The sequence below is a fragment of the Aptenodytes forsteri genome, unplaced genomic scaffold (assembly GCF_000699145.1).
Source record: "Aptenodytes forsteri isolate BGI_AS27 unplaced genomic scaffold, ASM69914v1 Scaffold256, whole genome shotgun sequence".
Lineage (NCBI taxonomy): Eukaryota > Metazoa > Chordata > Aves > Sphenisciformes > Spheniscidae > Aptenodytes > Aptenodytes forsteri.
The window spans coordinates 3,448,309-3,460,524 of NW_008795021.1; the positions used below are offsets into that span (position 1 = coordinate 3,448,309).

General features: G+C 39.3%; 1 protein-coding gene across 1 annotated transcript in view; it reads right to left on the reverse strand.

Annotated features, from left to right (window-relative positions):
• FAM135A (family with sequence similarity 135 member A) overlaps positions 1-12,216 on the reverse strand; it is an 82,035-nt gene that overhangs the window by 55,604 nt on the left and 14,215 nt on the right. The gene's annotated exons all lie outside the window — the stretch shown is intronic.

Sequence of the window (12,216 nt, forward strand, 5' to 3'; positions counted from 1 at the left end):
CAGCTGAAGGAGCTATTTGTAAAACTGCAACACGCCCCCGCCCTCCTCCCCAGCCCCCAGGACCCCCAGAAAACACACCGCTTACCAGACACTTTCTACATTGCTTGTGGCCACCAGATATTAAAAAGTGCAAATAAAGGGTCACACTAGGCAAAATATGATAGTACTTGCAGTGTTAAGACATAGTACTATTGCCTTTATGCTATCAAAGGCAAGAACTGCAGGCTTAAAGCCTAAAATTAAAAAAAAAAACCACCACCACAAAAGTCTTTGTTTTCTGGGTCTCTGCCCCCATCTTTAAACAGTTTTTAATCCTATTCAGCTCCATGCTGTTTCCAACTTTGATTTGTATCTATGAAATCCCTAATTGTCACCCATACTGATTTTATGGAAGTCTTTACATGACACAAGCACCCATAAATACACTTAGATGACACGTTCTCTCTATCTCATCCCATTTCAGATCAATTATTCTTGTCTGAAGGAGTTAGCTTCAGCTCCTCAGTGAGCTGACATGACCTACCACACAGCCCCACAAACACTAACACCAACAGAAGGGAGGGAGCATGAACATTCACAAGTAGAGAGTAGGAAGACAAAAATGCCTTTTTAGGCAGAAGCATGGTCTTAAATGCCCTTATGAGTATGCAATTTACCCTTTGTATTCCACTCACGGTGTGCATCCACTCAGTCTTATGGCTCATTTTCATCATCCCCACTCTCCAAATCCAAACTACTCTGATCTATTGTGTTGTTCTGATTTTGGCTTCTAACACTACAACTAAAGCTGCTCATCCAGTACTTCACTAGCAACTGATGCAACTGTGTACTAGCCTAACAATCAACCAATAAAAAAATTTTTAATGTAATCCTTCCACAAAAGTAAGAAGTCAACTTTAGTCTGGTCAAAACTGTATATCAAAGAATGCTTTATAACAGAAGATACTTAATGAACGAGTGATATCGCTAGAGATAAGAGATGACAGCAAAATGGTGCCTACCTTTTAAAAATCGAATAAAACTTAACCTATTGCAAACTAATAATTATATATTTTGTTTTTAGAAATGCACAGGTCAAACATGATTCCATATACACTTCTTAAATGATTCATAAACAGTAAATGAATTCATTTTGTATTGGATTTAAAAAAAAAATAACATTAAGCTTTCACTGTCATCTTCTCCAAGAGTGTAAGGAATTGAGGAGATTAAGAGAGTCTTCTCAACATTAATCAAGGAGGATGCAATCTAGTACACTGATGTACTCTTTTTCTTTTAGTCAGATGTGACTTCCATCATTCAGTTAGTTACTCATTTCACCTATACTGAGGACACATGATACATTACAATGTATAATAGCCTCAGCAAGGAGATACTTTCCACCAGCCCCAGTTTCACAGTGTCATTTCTGGATCCACAGTAAACATTTCTCAAGAGCCTGACATGCTACTACAAGCTGCATCTTCCCATGATCCAAATGACTAGCCTGTCATGGCAGAGCATACTGCTTGTTATTTCAGGTATTAAGAAAAGAATGCAGTATCGTTGTTATGGTTTATATTAAATATTATGTCTCAGTAGTTCAGAGACATGCCAGATATTTTACTTCATCTCACCCTAACCTTCTACCAAACTGGGTCACTTTATTAGACTTTAAAATATCGAAAATCTGCATAATTCTCAGTTCATTTTTAGAACCACATGACAGCGCTACAGAGCATAAATTTAACTAAGGCTTAACAACTTTACCGAATGTGGATAGAACAATGAATGAGGACTGTAACAAGGTAAAATGAAAGGCACAGGCAAAATAAAAACTGTGCACCGAACAGAAAAAAGGCGCAATGTGATATTCCTATTACTTAATGCAGTAAGACTTGTTTGCCCTAAAGACACTATTAAGTGACTGTTTACAATCTGGGCCTCAAAGAAAACAATCAATAGAATGTTCGTGCTTAGAATATAATTTGTGAAACCAAAAGGCTGTTAGGACATGCTTCCTTTACCTATTATTACTTGCTAGCAATTAATCAAAAGCAGATTATTCTACCCTTTATCCAGGCAACCCTTTGCCTGCCCGATAAATTTTAATTTGGGTTAATGGGGAGATGAAGGTGTATGCTTGTTTGAGACAGGTGGCTTTGATTTTCAGCAGATTTGTACTTTAAGCAGTTTATAACATAAAACATTCACCTGTCAATCTGAATAATAAAATCCTGTAGGAGTTCAGCTCAGGACAAATATGTAAACATTAATTCAAAATCTTGTGCCTAGATCTTTGAAACACTTATAAAACTGCATCAAGATATTTAAATAAGAAAAACATCCTCCTACACAGTATTTACCCAAATGATTCACTGCCATTCATCTTTAAATGCCGTATATATTAAGGATCTATCTGCAAATGAAGAGCTATGATACTGAAACAGGGTACTTTATTTACAAAGGAATTACACTTGTAATACATAAAATAAGGAAATGCTTTCTAAAGTTATGATATACATTCCTCATTTGACAGTAAATTTTAAAAGAAATTTCAAAAAAATGCATCAAGCCTCATCACTCTTCCCCCAAAGCCCTGCCTTCCTCATCTTCCTTCCATCTCTGGTTCAGCTCATTAATAAATTTGTATTGTAATGCTTCCATTTCAATTAAAACAAAACCAAAACAAAACCAAGTCACTATCAACTATTTCCCAGCTGTACCATAAACACTGCTTAGTTCTCATATACACTACTGACCCATAAACCTGATGTATTCTATTGTATCTGCTTGGGCCTCCACATAACAGTTCAGTATCAAGGACTTATTACTCACCTATCACATTCAATTATCCCAAATATCCTTAACATACTCTGTAAATAAGATCTGAATACAATCAACTCTCCATTATCTTCTGTAACGAGAGAATGAAGATACCCTGGGTAGTGGAAAATCCCAGACAATAACAGTGCTACAGAACATGCCACCGATGGTACAGCAAATGTGCCCAAACAGATGAAGTAGCTTGGCTTACCAAAGCTTTCAAACCCCAGTCCAGCATCTTCCAAGAGGTGGCATGTGCAGACCTAATCAGGCAGTTGCAGGCTTAGTACTACAACTTTTCAGAGGGTATTAACAGTTTGGGTCCATCAGTGTGTCTATACTAAAATGCTTTCCTGAAGCCTACAGGAATGGAGAACATGGTACAAACATTTCAGTGGCACGGCCTGTGCTAAAGCAAAGCCAGTAAGATTCACATGCCCAACCTCGGTACAGCGCATTTTCTCTGACACACACCTGCAGTCCCAGAAACATGACAGAGGAATACTCGAACTGACCCCACTCCAGTTTGGCTCCTTCTCAAGTCCTGACTCTGATGGCAACCTGGAAAAATGCCTTACTGATAATAGAGACAGGGGCTCTATGTTCGTTTCAAGATTTATATACAACTTTTCCAGAGCAGAAATATTAAAAAAAGACAATAGAACAAGCTTTGCAATTAGCATTAAGATTCCAGAAAAGTGCTGGGGTTCTCAAAGCTTAGACTAGTAGTGATTTTTGGGTGAAGATTTTTGAAGAATAATTTGAAAAATTCTGTGTTATAACCTGTCCCTTAATCTCTCTTTTGACTGCATCAAATGAGGAAAACACCATTTTCAGATTATTAACGGTTGCAATTTTCAGATAACAAAGAAGTCAGAAATGTTTTGATGAAGATGCTGTTTTGAAGAAAAGAATCAATGGTATTCAGAAAGGTGGTATACTGTAAGAACACACATTAATCACCTGCGAAAACTGCAGCATCCATCAGTGTAAGGACCTTTTGCTACCTTTTGCTCCATCAGATGAAGCAGGATAGCCAAGTATTTCACTAAACAGAGAATAAAACAACAGAAATATCACCAATAACTGTAACTTACAATATGATGAAAAATGCACTAAAAAATGGATCAGAAGCAAGAACCTGATATGCAGTCGTTGCTAAATTACCCTGATAGATTATGCCGTGATGTTTAGAACCACCACCTGATAATTCAGCAAGATGCATTTGGATCATCTTTGATGATACAACTACAGTTTGGCATTTTAAAAGCCTAGGCTACAATGGCAGCTAATGAAGTAGTCTTAATGTGAGTCACTACAGTACAGGCAGTGCAAGGAACAGATTTGGGATGAACAGCAGACTGAAAGTTGGATGACGGTCTGACACCAGACAAAGAAAAGATTTTCAGTGACTCTTTAGCACCATTTTGTCAAGACAATGAGCAAGTTACAAGTGCTTGACCTTCAAGTTGCTGATGTAAGAGTGATTTGAAGGACAGTCTCCAAAGGGAGACGAGCAAACTGAGACTTAAGGATACTTAAGCATGGGAACAGACTGTCCAGGTAAGTTGTGGAATCTTCACCCATGGAGGCTTTCAAGACCTGAGGGGACAGACCTCCAAGCAACATGGTTTGGATCTAGTGTTGACCCTGCTTTCAGCATGAGGGTGGACTATATGACATGTTACTATCCTTTCCACCCTGAATCAGTCTATGATCCCAGAGGTTAAAGGAAACCTGTAAAACAGGGTTCAGCAATTTACAACATGGTGACCGAAAGGCAACAAATCAAGAAGTGCATATGGTTGGGAGCTGGTACACAAAACAAGTTGGAGAGATATCTGTGAATAGAGCATATTCCAGCTCCTGGCTTTCCCCAGTCTAAACTCAGGAAGACATTGCTGCGTGTACACAGGCAAGATACTTCTCAACAGCAAATCTGCTTGTTTCTCTGAAAGGCAGCATCTTCCAATTCCTATTAAATTTCCAATGTCATAGACTTGAGAAAAAAAAGACAATCTACAACACTACCTCTGAAAATTTGCTAACCTCTCCTTCTCTAAATGCTTCCAGCATTTACCTTTACTTATCTTGGCCACAGACATGAGGTTGAGGATGAACACCAGATCTCTTCTTCTGGTTGCACTGCTTAAAAGCTTTGTCCTGAAACAGTTTGACATCCATCCCCCAAGAGGTACCTCTGCATTTGCTTCACAATGTGCAAGTTAGCCTAAATATTTGAGAAGTTTACTGAGACAGCATACACAAGCAAAGCCAAAGTCACCAATGGAGAGCTTATAAATATCCAGAAGATTTCTGCCAACCCCAGTCTATGCAGCTTTTCTTCAGTAAATAAATGTGTATACTTGCTGATGTCCATTTATCTCATTTGGTCCTCAATATAATCATATGCAACTCCATAACCATGCTATCCTCAATATAATCATATGCAACTCCATAACCATGCTATTAAAAGGTTCAAGGATATCTGGACCTTAGTGTCCTTGCTATAGACCTTGTAGGAAAAGGACTTCTGAAAAAAGTAGTTAGAATTACTGCTCTCCTGTAGGCAGAGGAGACCTCTACTGTCCATCCTGTATGAAAGATTAAATCTTTTCCATTGAGCTGCATTAAAATCTTGAAGATTCAAAATCTGACACGTGCCAGAAAATGCTTTCCCACACAGGAAAACTGATAGGTTTCTTTTTTTCACTGGGATCATCATCTAAATGGGCATAAGTAAGTTTTGTTCATCACATTTGTTGAAAAACATCATTTATAATCTGAGCAAGAAGTAGGTTTAGCAATAACCAGAATGTATCTTGCTACCAACAAAAAAGGACATGTAGGAAATAACGGTTATTTGATTTTTTTAATGCTCTCACACGGAACCACAGGCAGTAATGCGTGCAACTGCAGTCATAAAGGACAACCATGATTTAAAAAAAAATTCTCATGCATAAAAAAAAGTCTATGTGCTTTTACAGAGATAGCTGCATGAGCATTTACTTGAAAAACCACTTAATTTGCCAGCTAAAGTACATTCCAAGGGAAATGTATGTCCTGAAAAAGCTTCGTAATACAATTCATCACTGAGGTGAAACTTCTTTGCAGTTCCTCTCACCCAGCAAGGAAAGGCAGAAGTGCACACAGCAGAGTCCGACCCTTCCTCTTCTGTGAATCCCAGTGCGCTCACTGCACACTTAAATGCGCTCAGTCACATTAACAAGAGCAAGCATTGAACATCGTGGAGTGCAAAATTCACATGCACATTGGGTCACCTGCAGGGCGGCTTCTAAATTTATCAGTTCACCAAACGAAGGAACAGCTCTGACCCTGCAGATGCAAAACCTCAGGAGAGCTCTTGGGATCTACTGAATGCAAGGCCCCATTGAAAACACACTCTCCACTGCAGACCATCACTAAGACTTCTCTCCTTCTCCTTTTTCCAAGGTGACAGAACAGTGGCTCAGGCAAGCGTGCTTCATTTGGTGCATGGGGAAATGGAGCTGGGGATGCAGCACTGCTTTGTAAATACAGAACGTGGCACTGAAATGAGGAACTGTGAGAAAAATGGATAGAGGAGAGGGTCTCCTGAGGAACAGGCAGCTCTGGAGGCAGCGATGTCGTTGTAATGGCTGCTTCAGACTGACACTGGCAGACCTGTGTCTTCTACAGATCTTCTACAGATCACACCTTCTCCTACAGAAGCAAACCTGCACCAACAGAAACTCCTGCTGCGGTGAGAGGTTGAGTCAGCAAAATATTGAAAGAATCCAACAAGAGAGAACGTCCTTTTACTTCTGTTCAACATCCCTCTGTCCTACAAGCTAAGCCCCTTGCTACTATAGAGACCCTACATTACTAATTCTTTCATGGATTTATAAAAATCCATCTTAAAAGCAGTAAAGATATTTAGCATTTCACACAATCTAGTCACAAGCCTATACCGACAAATGCCAGCATACACGCATTTTTCAAGGCAATCTGAGTATGCTTCTGATGTTTATAAAGCATTTCAAATGATCTTGGAACACAAATACTCTATTTTAAATATTACCACAAATTCGTCAGAATTATTTGGTAACTTCATAGGTATTGTGCAAAAAGGCAATCCAGGTAAAGGCACACAAATAAGGGGCAAAGAGGAAAATCAGAAAGGCAGTAAAATAAGGTATAAGGGAACAGAAATAAGAGAATATACAGAGACACATAATAAAGCACAGGCAATGAAATGCTGATTCTCAAAAGTGACAAATGTAAAAAGAATAGAGAATTGGTTAGACTTATTCCTTAATTTTCCCCACCAGGAGAAATGCAAAGTCATCTATAAAAATCTAATACTACCAAACCCACCTGTGGCCCACAGACTACCAAATGGCCACCAAACTAGTTACAGAGCTTATCTAGACAGGGAATTATTTAATACAAGTATAGAACACACAAAAAGATTCTTATCTTGCAATCACTTTGTACTAAGTACTTCTAATATGGACCAATATGAGATTACACTCTGCTATAATTGTAGGATTTATCTCATTTAACAAATTCTAATTCAGATACTTGAGCAGCAGGAAAATTATCGTGCCCAAAAGACTTTGTTTAAAATCTTTTCTCAATCCCTTTTATGAAAAATCCAGGTATTTCACAGCTAGCTAACATATTTTTATTAAGATAAATAAAACAAAGGGCAAACTTACAGGAAATAGATAAAAGGTTCCCATTTATTTGAAAGCAAGTTTCCGTGAAAGTGAATTACTTTCAAAAAGTACCTCACATGTCTATGGTACACACTATTTCTGACAATTAAAGATATATATAAACGAAACAGTTATTAGACCAAAACTTTGATGAGAATTATTTGGGAGACTAATACCTCAAATAAGTCACAGCAGCTTGTTATGAAACAGGATTAAGTACATAGGACAGAGGGGAAAGCAAATGCAGCTGGGGATTTTGCCTTATTATTACAAAAGCCTTTTCTCCATGTTCTTACCACAGGCACACTCAGGCAGAATTCCTGCAGTGGTTATGAACATTTATTTAAAAACTTGAAAAGGGCATACCCTCAAATAAGTATTGCTTTTTTAAAGAGCCATATAAAAATACAATACTAGATTAGCTCTTATTTAATCAAATAAATCTTAACTTACATTAGTCTATGTTTATAACTTTAGTTCCTCTTTTATTTCCTGTTATTACTGAAGGGAACAAGAAAGAAATCATACTAAATTACCTTGCATCTTTAAATTATAACAGCTCCATGAAGCTCATCTTCAGGGTTAATGATTTCCTGTATTCCCTTATAAGACAACTTTCCAACTCCATTTATTTAGCTTGAAAGTATTTTTCATTTGACTTTTTGATTCAGCATACTAGCCTCGCAAATGACATATCACAAGTGTTTAACCACTGAGTGGCCTGAACATTTACGTTTTCTGGGGACAAAGGTATGTTGGGTTTTCCCAGTAACCAGGGTCCCAATTTTTCAAAAGTTCCACCCCTTGCAAACAGGCAGCAGTTTTTACTCAGACACATCGTAACATGTAATTTTGAAATCAAGGTTTAGCAAACACAACAGATGGGAGACCAGAAGACAAGTCTGACAACTCATTTTCTGGCATTTACTGGTCTTTCAAATTTTTTAAGTTTTGCAGCTGTGCAATTCTGTTCCTCTCATCTGTCAGTAATCTGTAAAAAGTATACAAGCCTTTCAATTCACTTTGCAGCTTATTTTAATGAAAGGCAATCTCTGTTTTAATAGCAAATACCTCATACATTTAACCAGAGAATTAAGAATCCAGTAGGGGCTATTACAGAAGGCAGGACCGCACAGCCAGGGGAGAAAGCGGGACTATTCCCTTCAGTGACACGACATGGGGTTAGGTCAGGTTGAGCTACTGGTGGGACTCCACACTCAGAAATAATATGAAATTTTACTGCCACTTCTTGTAAATTATTTTTTTCCTCAACTTCAAGAGTTTCAACTCTAAAAAGATTGAGAGAAACAGATCTGCTCACTGTGTACTGTATTTATGCATTCATTATTAACATAATTCTTAAGGAATAATCTCAGAGAATATTACCAGAACAGTGTTAGAAGCAAGCTATGAAAAGTTAGCAGCAGAAGTCAAGATCTGTTTCTTTAAATTCCAAATTTCACATTCTTATTAAGATGATCCTAAAAGCTCATGAATGTCAAAGAGTAAGGTGAGCATTCAAGATTTGAAAGCAAGAGATTCCCAAACACACCCCTTCTTACCCCTTCATGAAAATGAAAAAGTTGCTGTTCTTGGATAGACTTTTTACTTTTGCCACAGTAGAGCCACCTCCTACAGCAAAAATATCTTCAGTTTCCTAACACCTACCCCATCTAGTACATGGCAGCAAATATACCCTTAGAAGAACAAAGTTAAAAATCCAAACTCACAAGACTTAACCTTCTGATACCAGTTTAAATAAACTAAACAAATTACATGGGCACAAACAGACTAAGTAGCCAAACCCCTTCTTCTCCTGACAGGTTCCACAAGCTGGATACCCCAAAGACACACAGTGCCCACTGAACCTGTTCAACAAGTCTAAAAATTTAAACAAGCAAACAAAACAAAAAAAATTTATTGTGAGAAAACTGTAATGAGCATTGCAGAAAACTTCAGATGGTGTCCAAAATAATTTGAAATAAATTGTATGTAGGAATCTATTCAGGAAAGGTAGGAAACAAAGACTGCTGAAGAGAAGGCATGCAAAAAGACTACAAGATGAAAATTGAGAAGGGCAGAACAATGTGATGGGGACAAGGGAAAAGGTGCATAGAAGAAGCACTAACCACAGTAATAGGATTCAAGTGCAGAGATGATCATCAAGGTGTTATTATGATTTACTGTATATGTACACTGAGGAGCCTTAATCTTTCCATGGGCATGGGTATCTGAATCCTTGAGTTCCCCTTATGAGGCTGACCTCCTGCCAACTGCTCCCTGTAAGCAGGGATCTGCAAAACCCACTGAAGAAGAATCCAAGTTCTCCCTGGGGAGTTGGAAGCTGGGGGTCTCTGCTGCTCTGGATGTCTGCAAACTCCTTTCTATCATTTCCTCCTTCCTCCTTGCAGAGCTGACCTACAAAAAGGGACTTGGCATTCTGGGGGTGATTAGGACCCTTTCCCCAGGAAGTATCAGGGGTGGGTCCCTCTGTCCTCTGCAGTTGTCTGAGACCTTCTCTTTGTTGCTCACACAAGCTGGCATCTGGGAAATCCTGCCCCTCCTCATAGTAAGGAAATACAAACAATAATGTCTTGAAAATGAGACTATACTTTTACAATATAAGGATTTTTGCAAGAAATCAAGCTTAAGGAGTTCTGTTTTCCCCTTTTCCTCTGCCCTGTCCTCCCAGACACTCACTCTTGCCCCTCTGCTGCAATATATTGCCCCCCTCAATTACACCAACGCACTACTTGCAGAGCAGTGCTGCAAATTGGACCAATTCAGCAACTCAACTTACAGTAGGCCGCTACAGCAGCTCAGCCAGCACAACCGACAGGGCAGTGCACTGAGGTGGCACGAAGCAGTCAGCAGCAAGGAAGGCGGAAACTCTGCAAACTGGCATTGCCAGGCAAGCTCTGTTTCTCTACATGAGAGCTTAGGGAAATTAGAATTGACATACGTGACGTATGTCATAACTGTATCCTACGGGCAGGGATGCCAACTGAGATGAATGCAGAAGTTCAAACAGAGGTTTTGTTTCAAAACATACTAATCTTGGGGCTGCTCTCACTCAGCAGATCATACTGACATAATGGCCTCTCCTGTTCAAGAGATGCCTTCCTAACACAGAGATCAGAACTTTTACAGACATCTCTCTCAGGAAGTGGTCCAGCACTACAGTTAAACCATCCCAAAAGCTAGTCGGTGACAGAAGTAGGGATCCCATTCCTTCTGTGTATTTTATACTCCTTCTGCACCAGCACTGACAGAATATCTGATCCTGACGTGGACCAGGGAGATAAACTGGCAAAACCAGAATCATATTCTGTGTTTTTTTATTTTTCTGCTGGCTTACCATTTTAAGCTGACCAGCCGTAAGGTAGAAGAACATTACTGCAGCCACACAGAAAGCACCAGAAGCAGGACCACCCTGTTCAGGCAGCTGCTATTCAACAGATCTCCCTACATGAAACATCTATACCCTTAGCCCAGTGCTCCTGCCAGCTTAGCTCATTCTCCGACTACACTGCTGCCAAAAGCAAGCCCATCTGATTGACCACAGAACGGCATGACTGCAAGAGCAAACAAAACAGGAGATGACCACGCATATCATACCTTTGGGCAGACACATGCAGTTGTACTGGCTCAAGCCAACTACAAATCCATAGATGAGAACACTGTTTCACAACAGATTCAAGTTCATGGTGCTACGGGTGGGCCGTGCTGGGTGCACTTTCTCACCCTCTCCCTCCACCAAAACCAATGGCTCAGGCAGTTAGTTACACAACCATCCATACCAAAGAAACTTGCACAGGTGAAAAATATACCTTTTTTTTTTCCCCCAGTCTGATCACCTCCAATAGCCTATAAGTTACTTCTGGCATTAAAAACACATGAAAATACAAAACGAGTAGCAGCAGAGGTCTTGATCATTTAGTGTATGGTATTCACCATCTTTCTGGAGAAACAAGAAATATTTTAAAAGTAATTTTAAAACTTTGTGGAGAAACAAGTGAAGTTATTTATAGACAAGAATGAACATGATGCTCCAGTCTGGAATGTGTCTAACCCATTGGAGGTGACTTGAGCTTGTTTCCCAACTGCCAACATGAGTCAGAATTTGGGAAAGGGAGAACAAGTGGAGGGAGATGAAATAAGGTAAAAAAAATTCCAAAAATCTGAGAAGTTACTTTATATGGAGTACAGCAATTGGCAGGAGGTTTAAGGAGTGAAAGAGGAAGATATTTCGGAGAGAGCACCTGATTGAAGCAGAAGCAGCAAGTCTGAGTTTGGTGGTGGGACTGAGCCTGGTTCCATATTCAGATAAAGCTACATGCTTTCTGAAGTATGTGATGATCCAGTAAACTGCTGTTTGTGATTACAGACACAGGTATACATAAAGGTATGATTAGATGTATGTGTAGCTGTCGTGGTTTAACCTCAGCCGGCAACTGAGCACCACACAGCTGCTCACTCACCCTCCCCCCAGCCCCGGTGGGATGGGGGAGAGAATTGGAAGAGCAAAAGTGAGAACAATCATGGGTTGAGATAAAAACAGTTTTATAATTGAAATAGAATAAAATAGTAATAATAGTAACAATAATAATAAAAATATACAAAGCAAGTGATGCACAATGCAATTGCTGACCACCTGCTGACCAATGCCCAGCCAGTCCCTGAACAGCGGCCCCCCCGGCCAGCTTTCCCC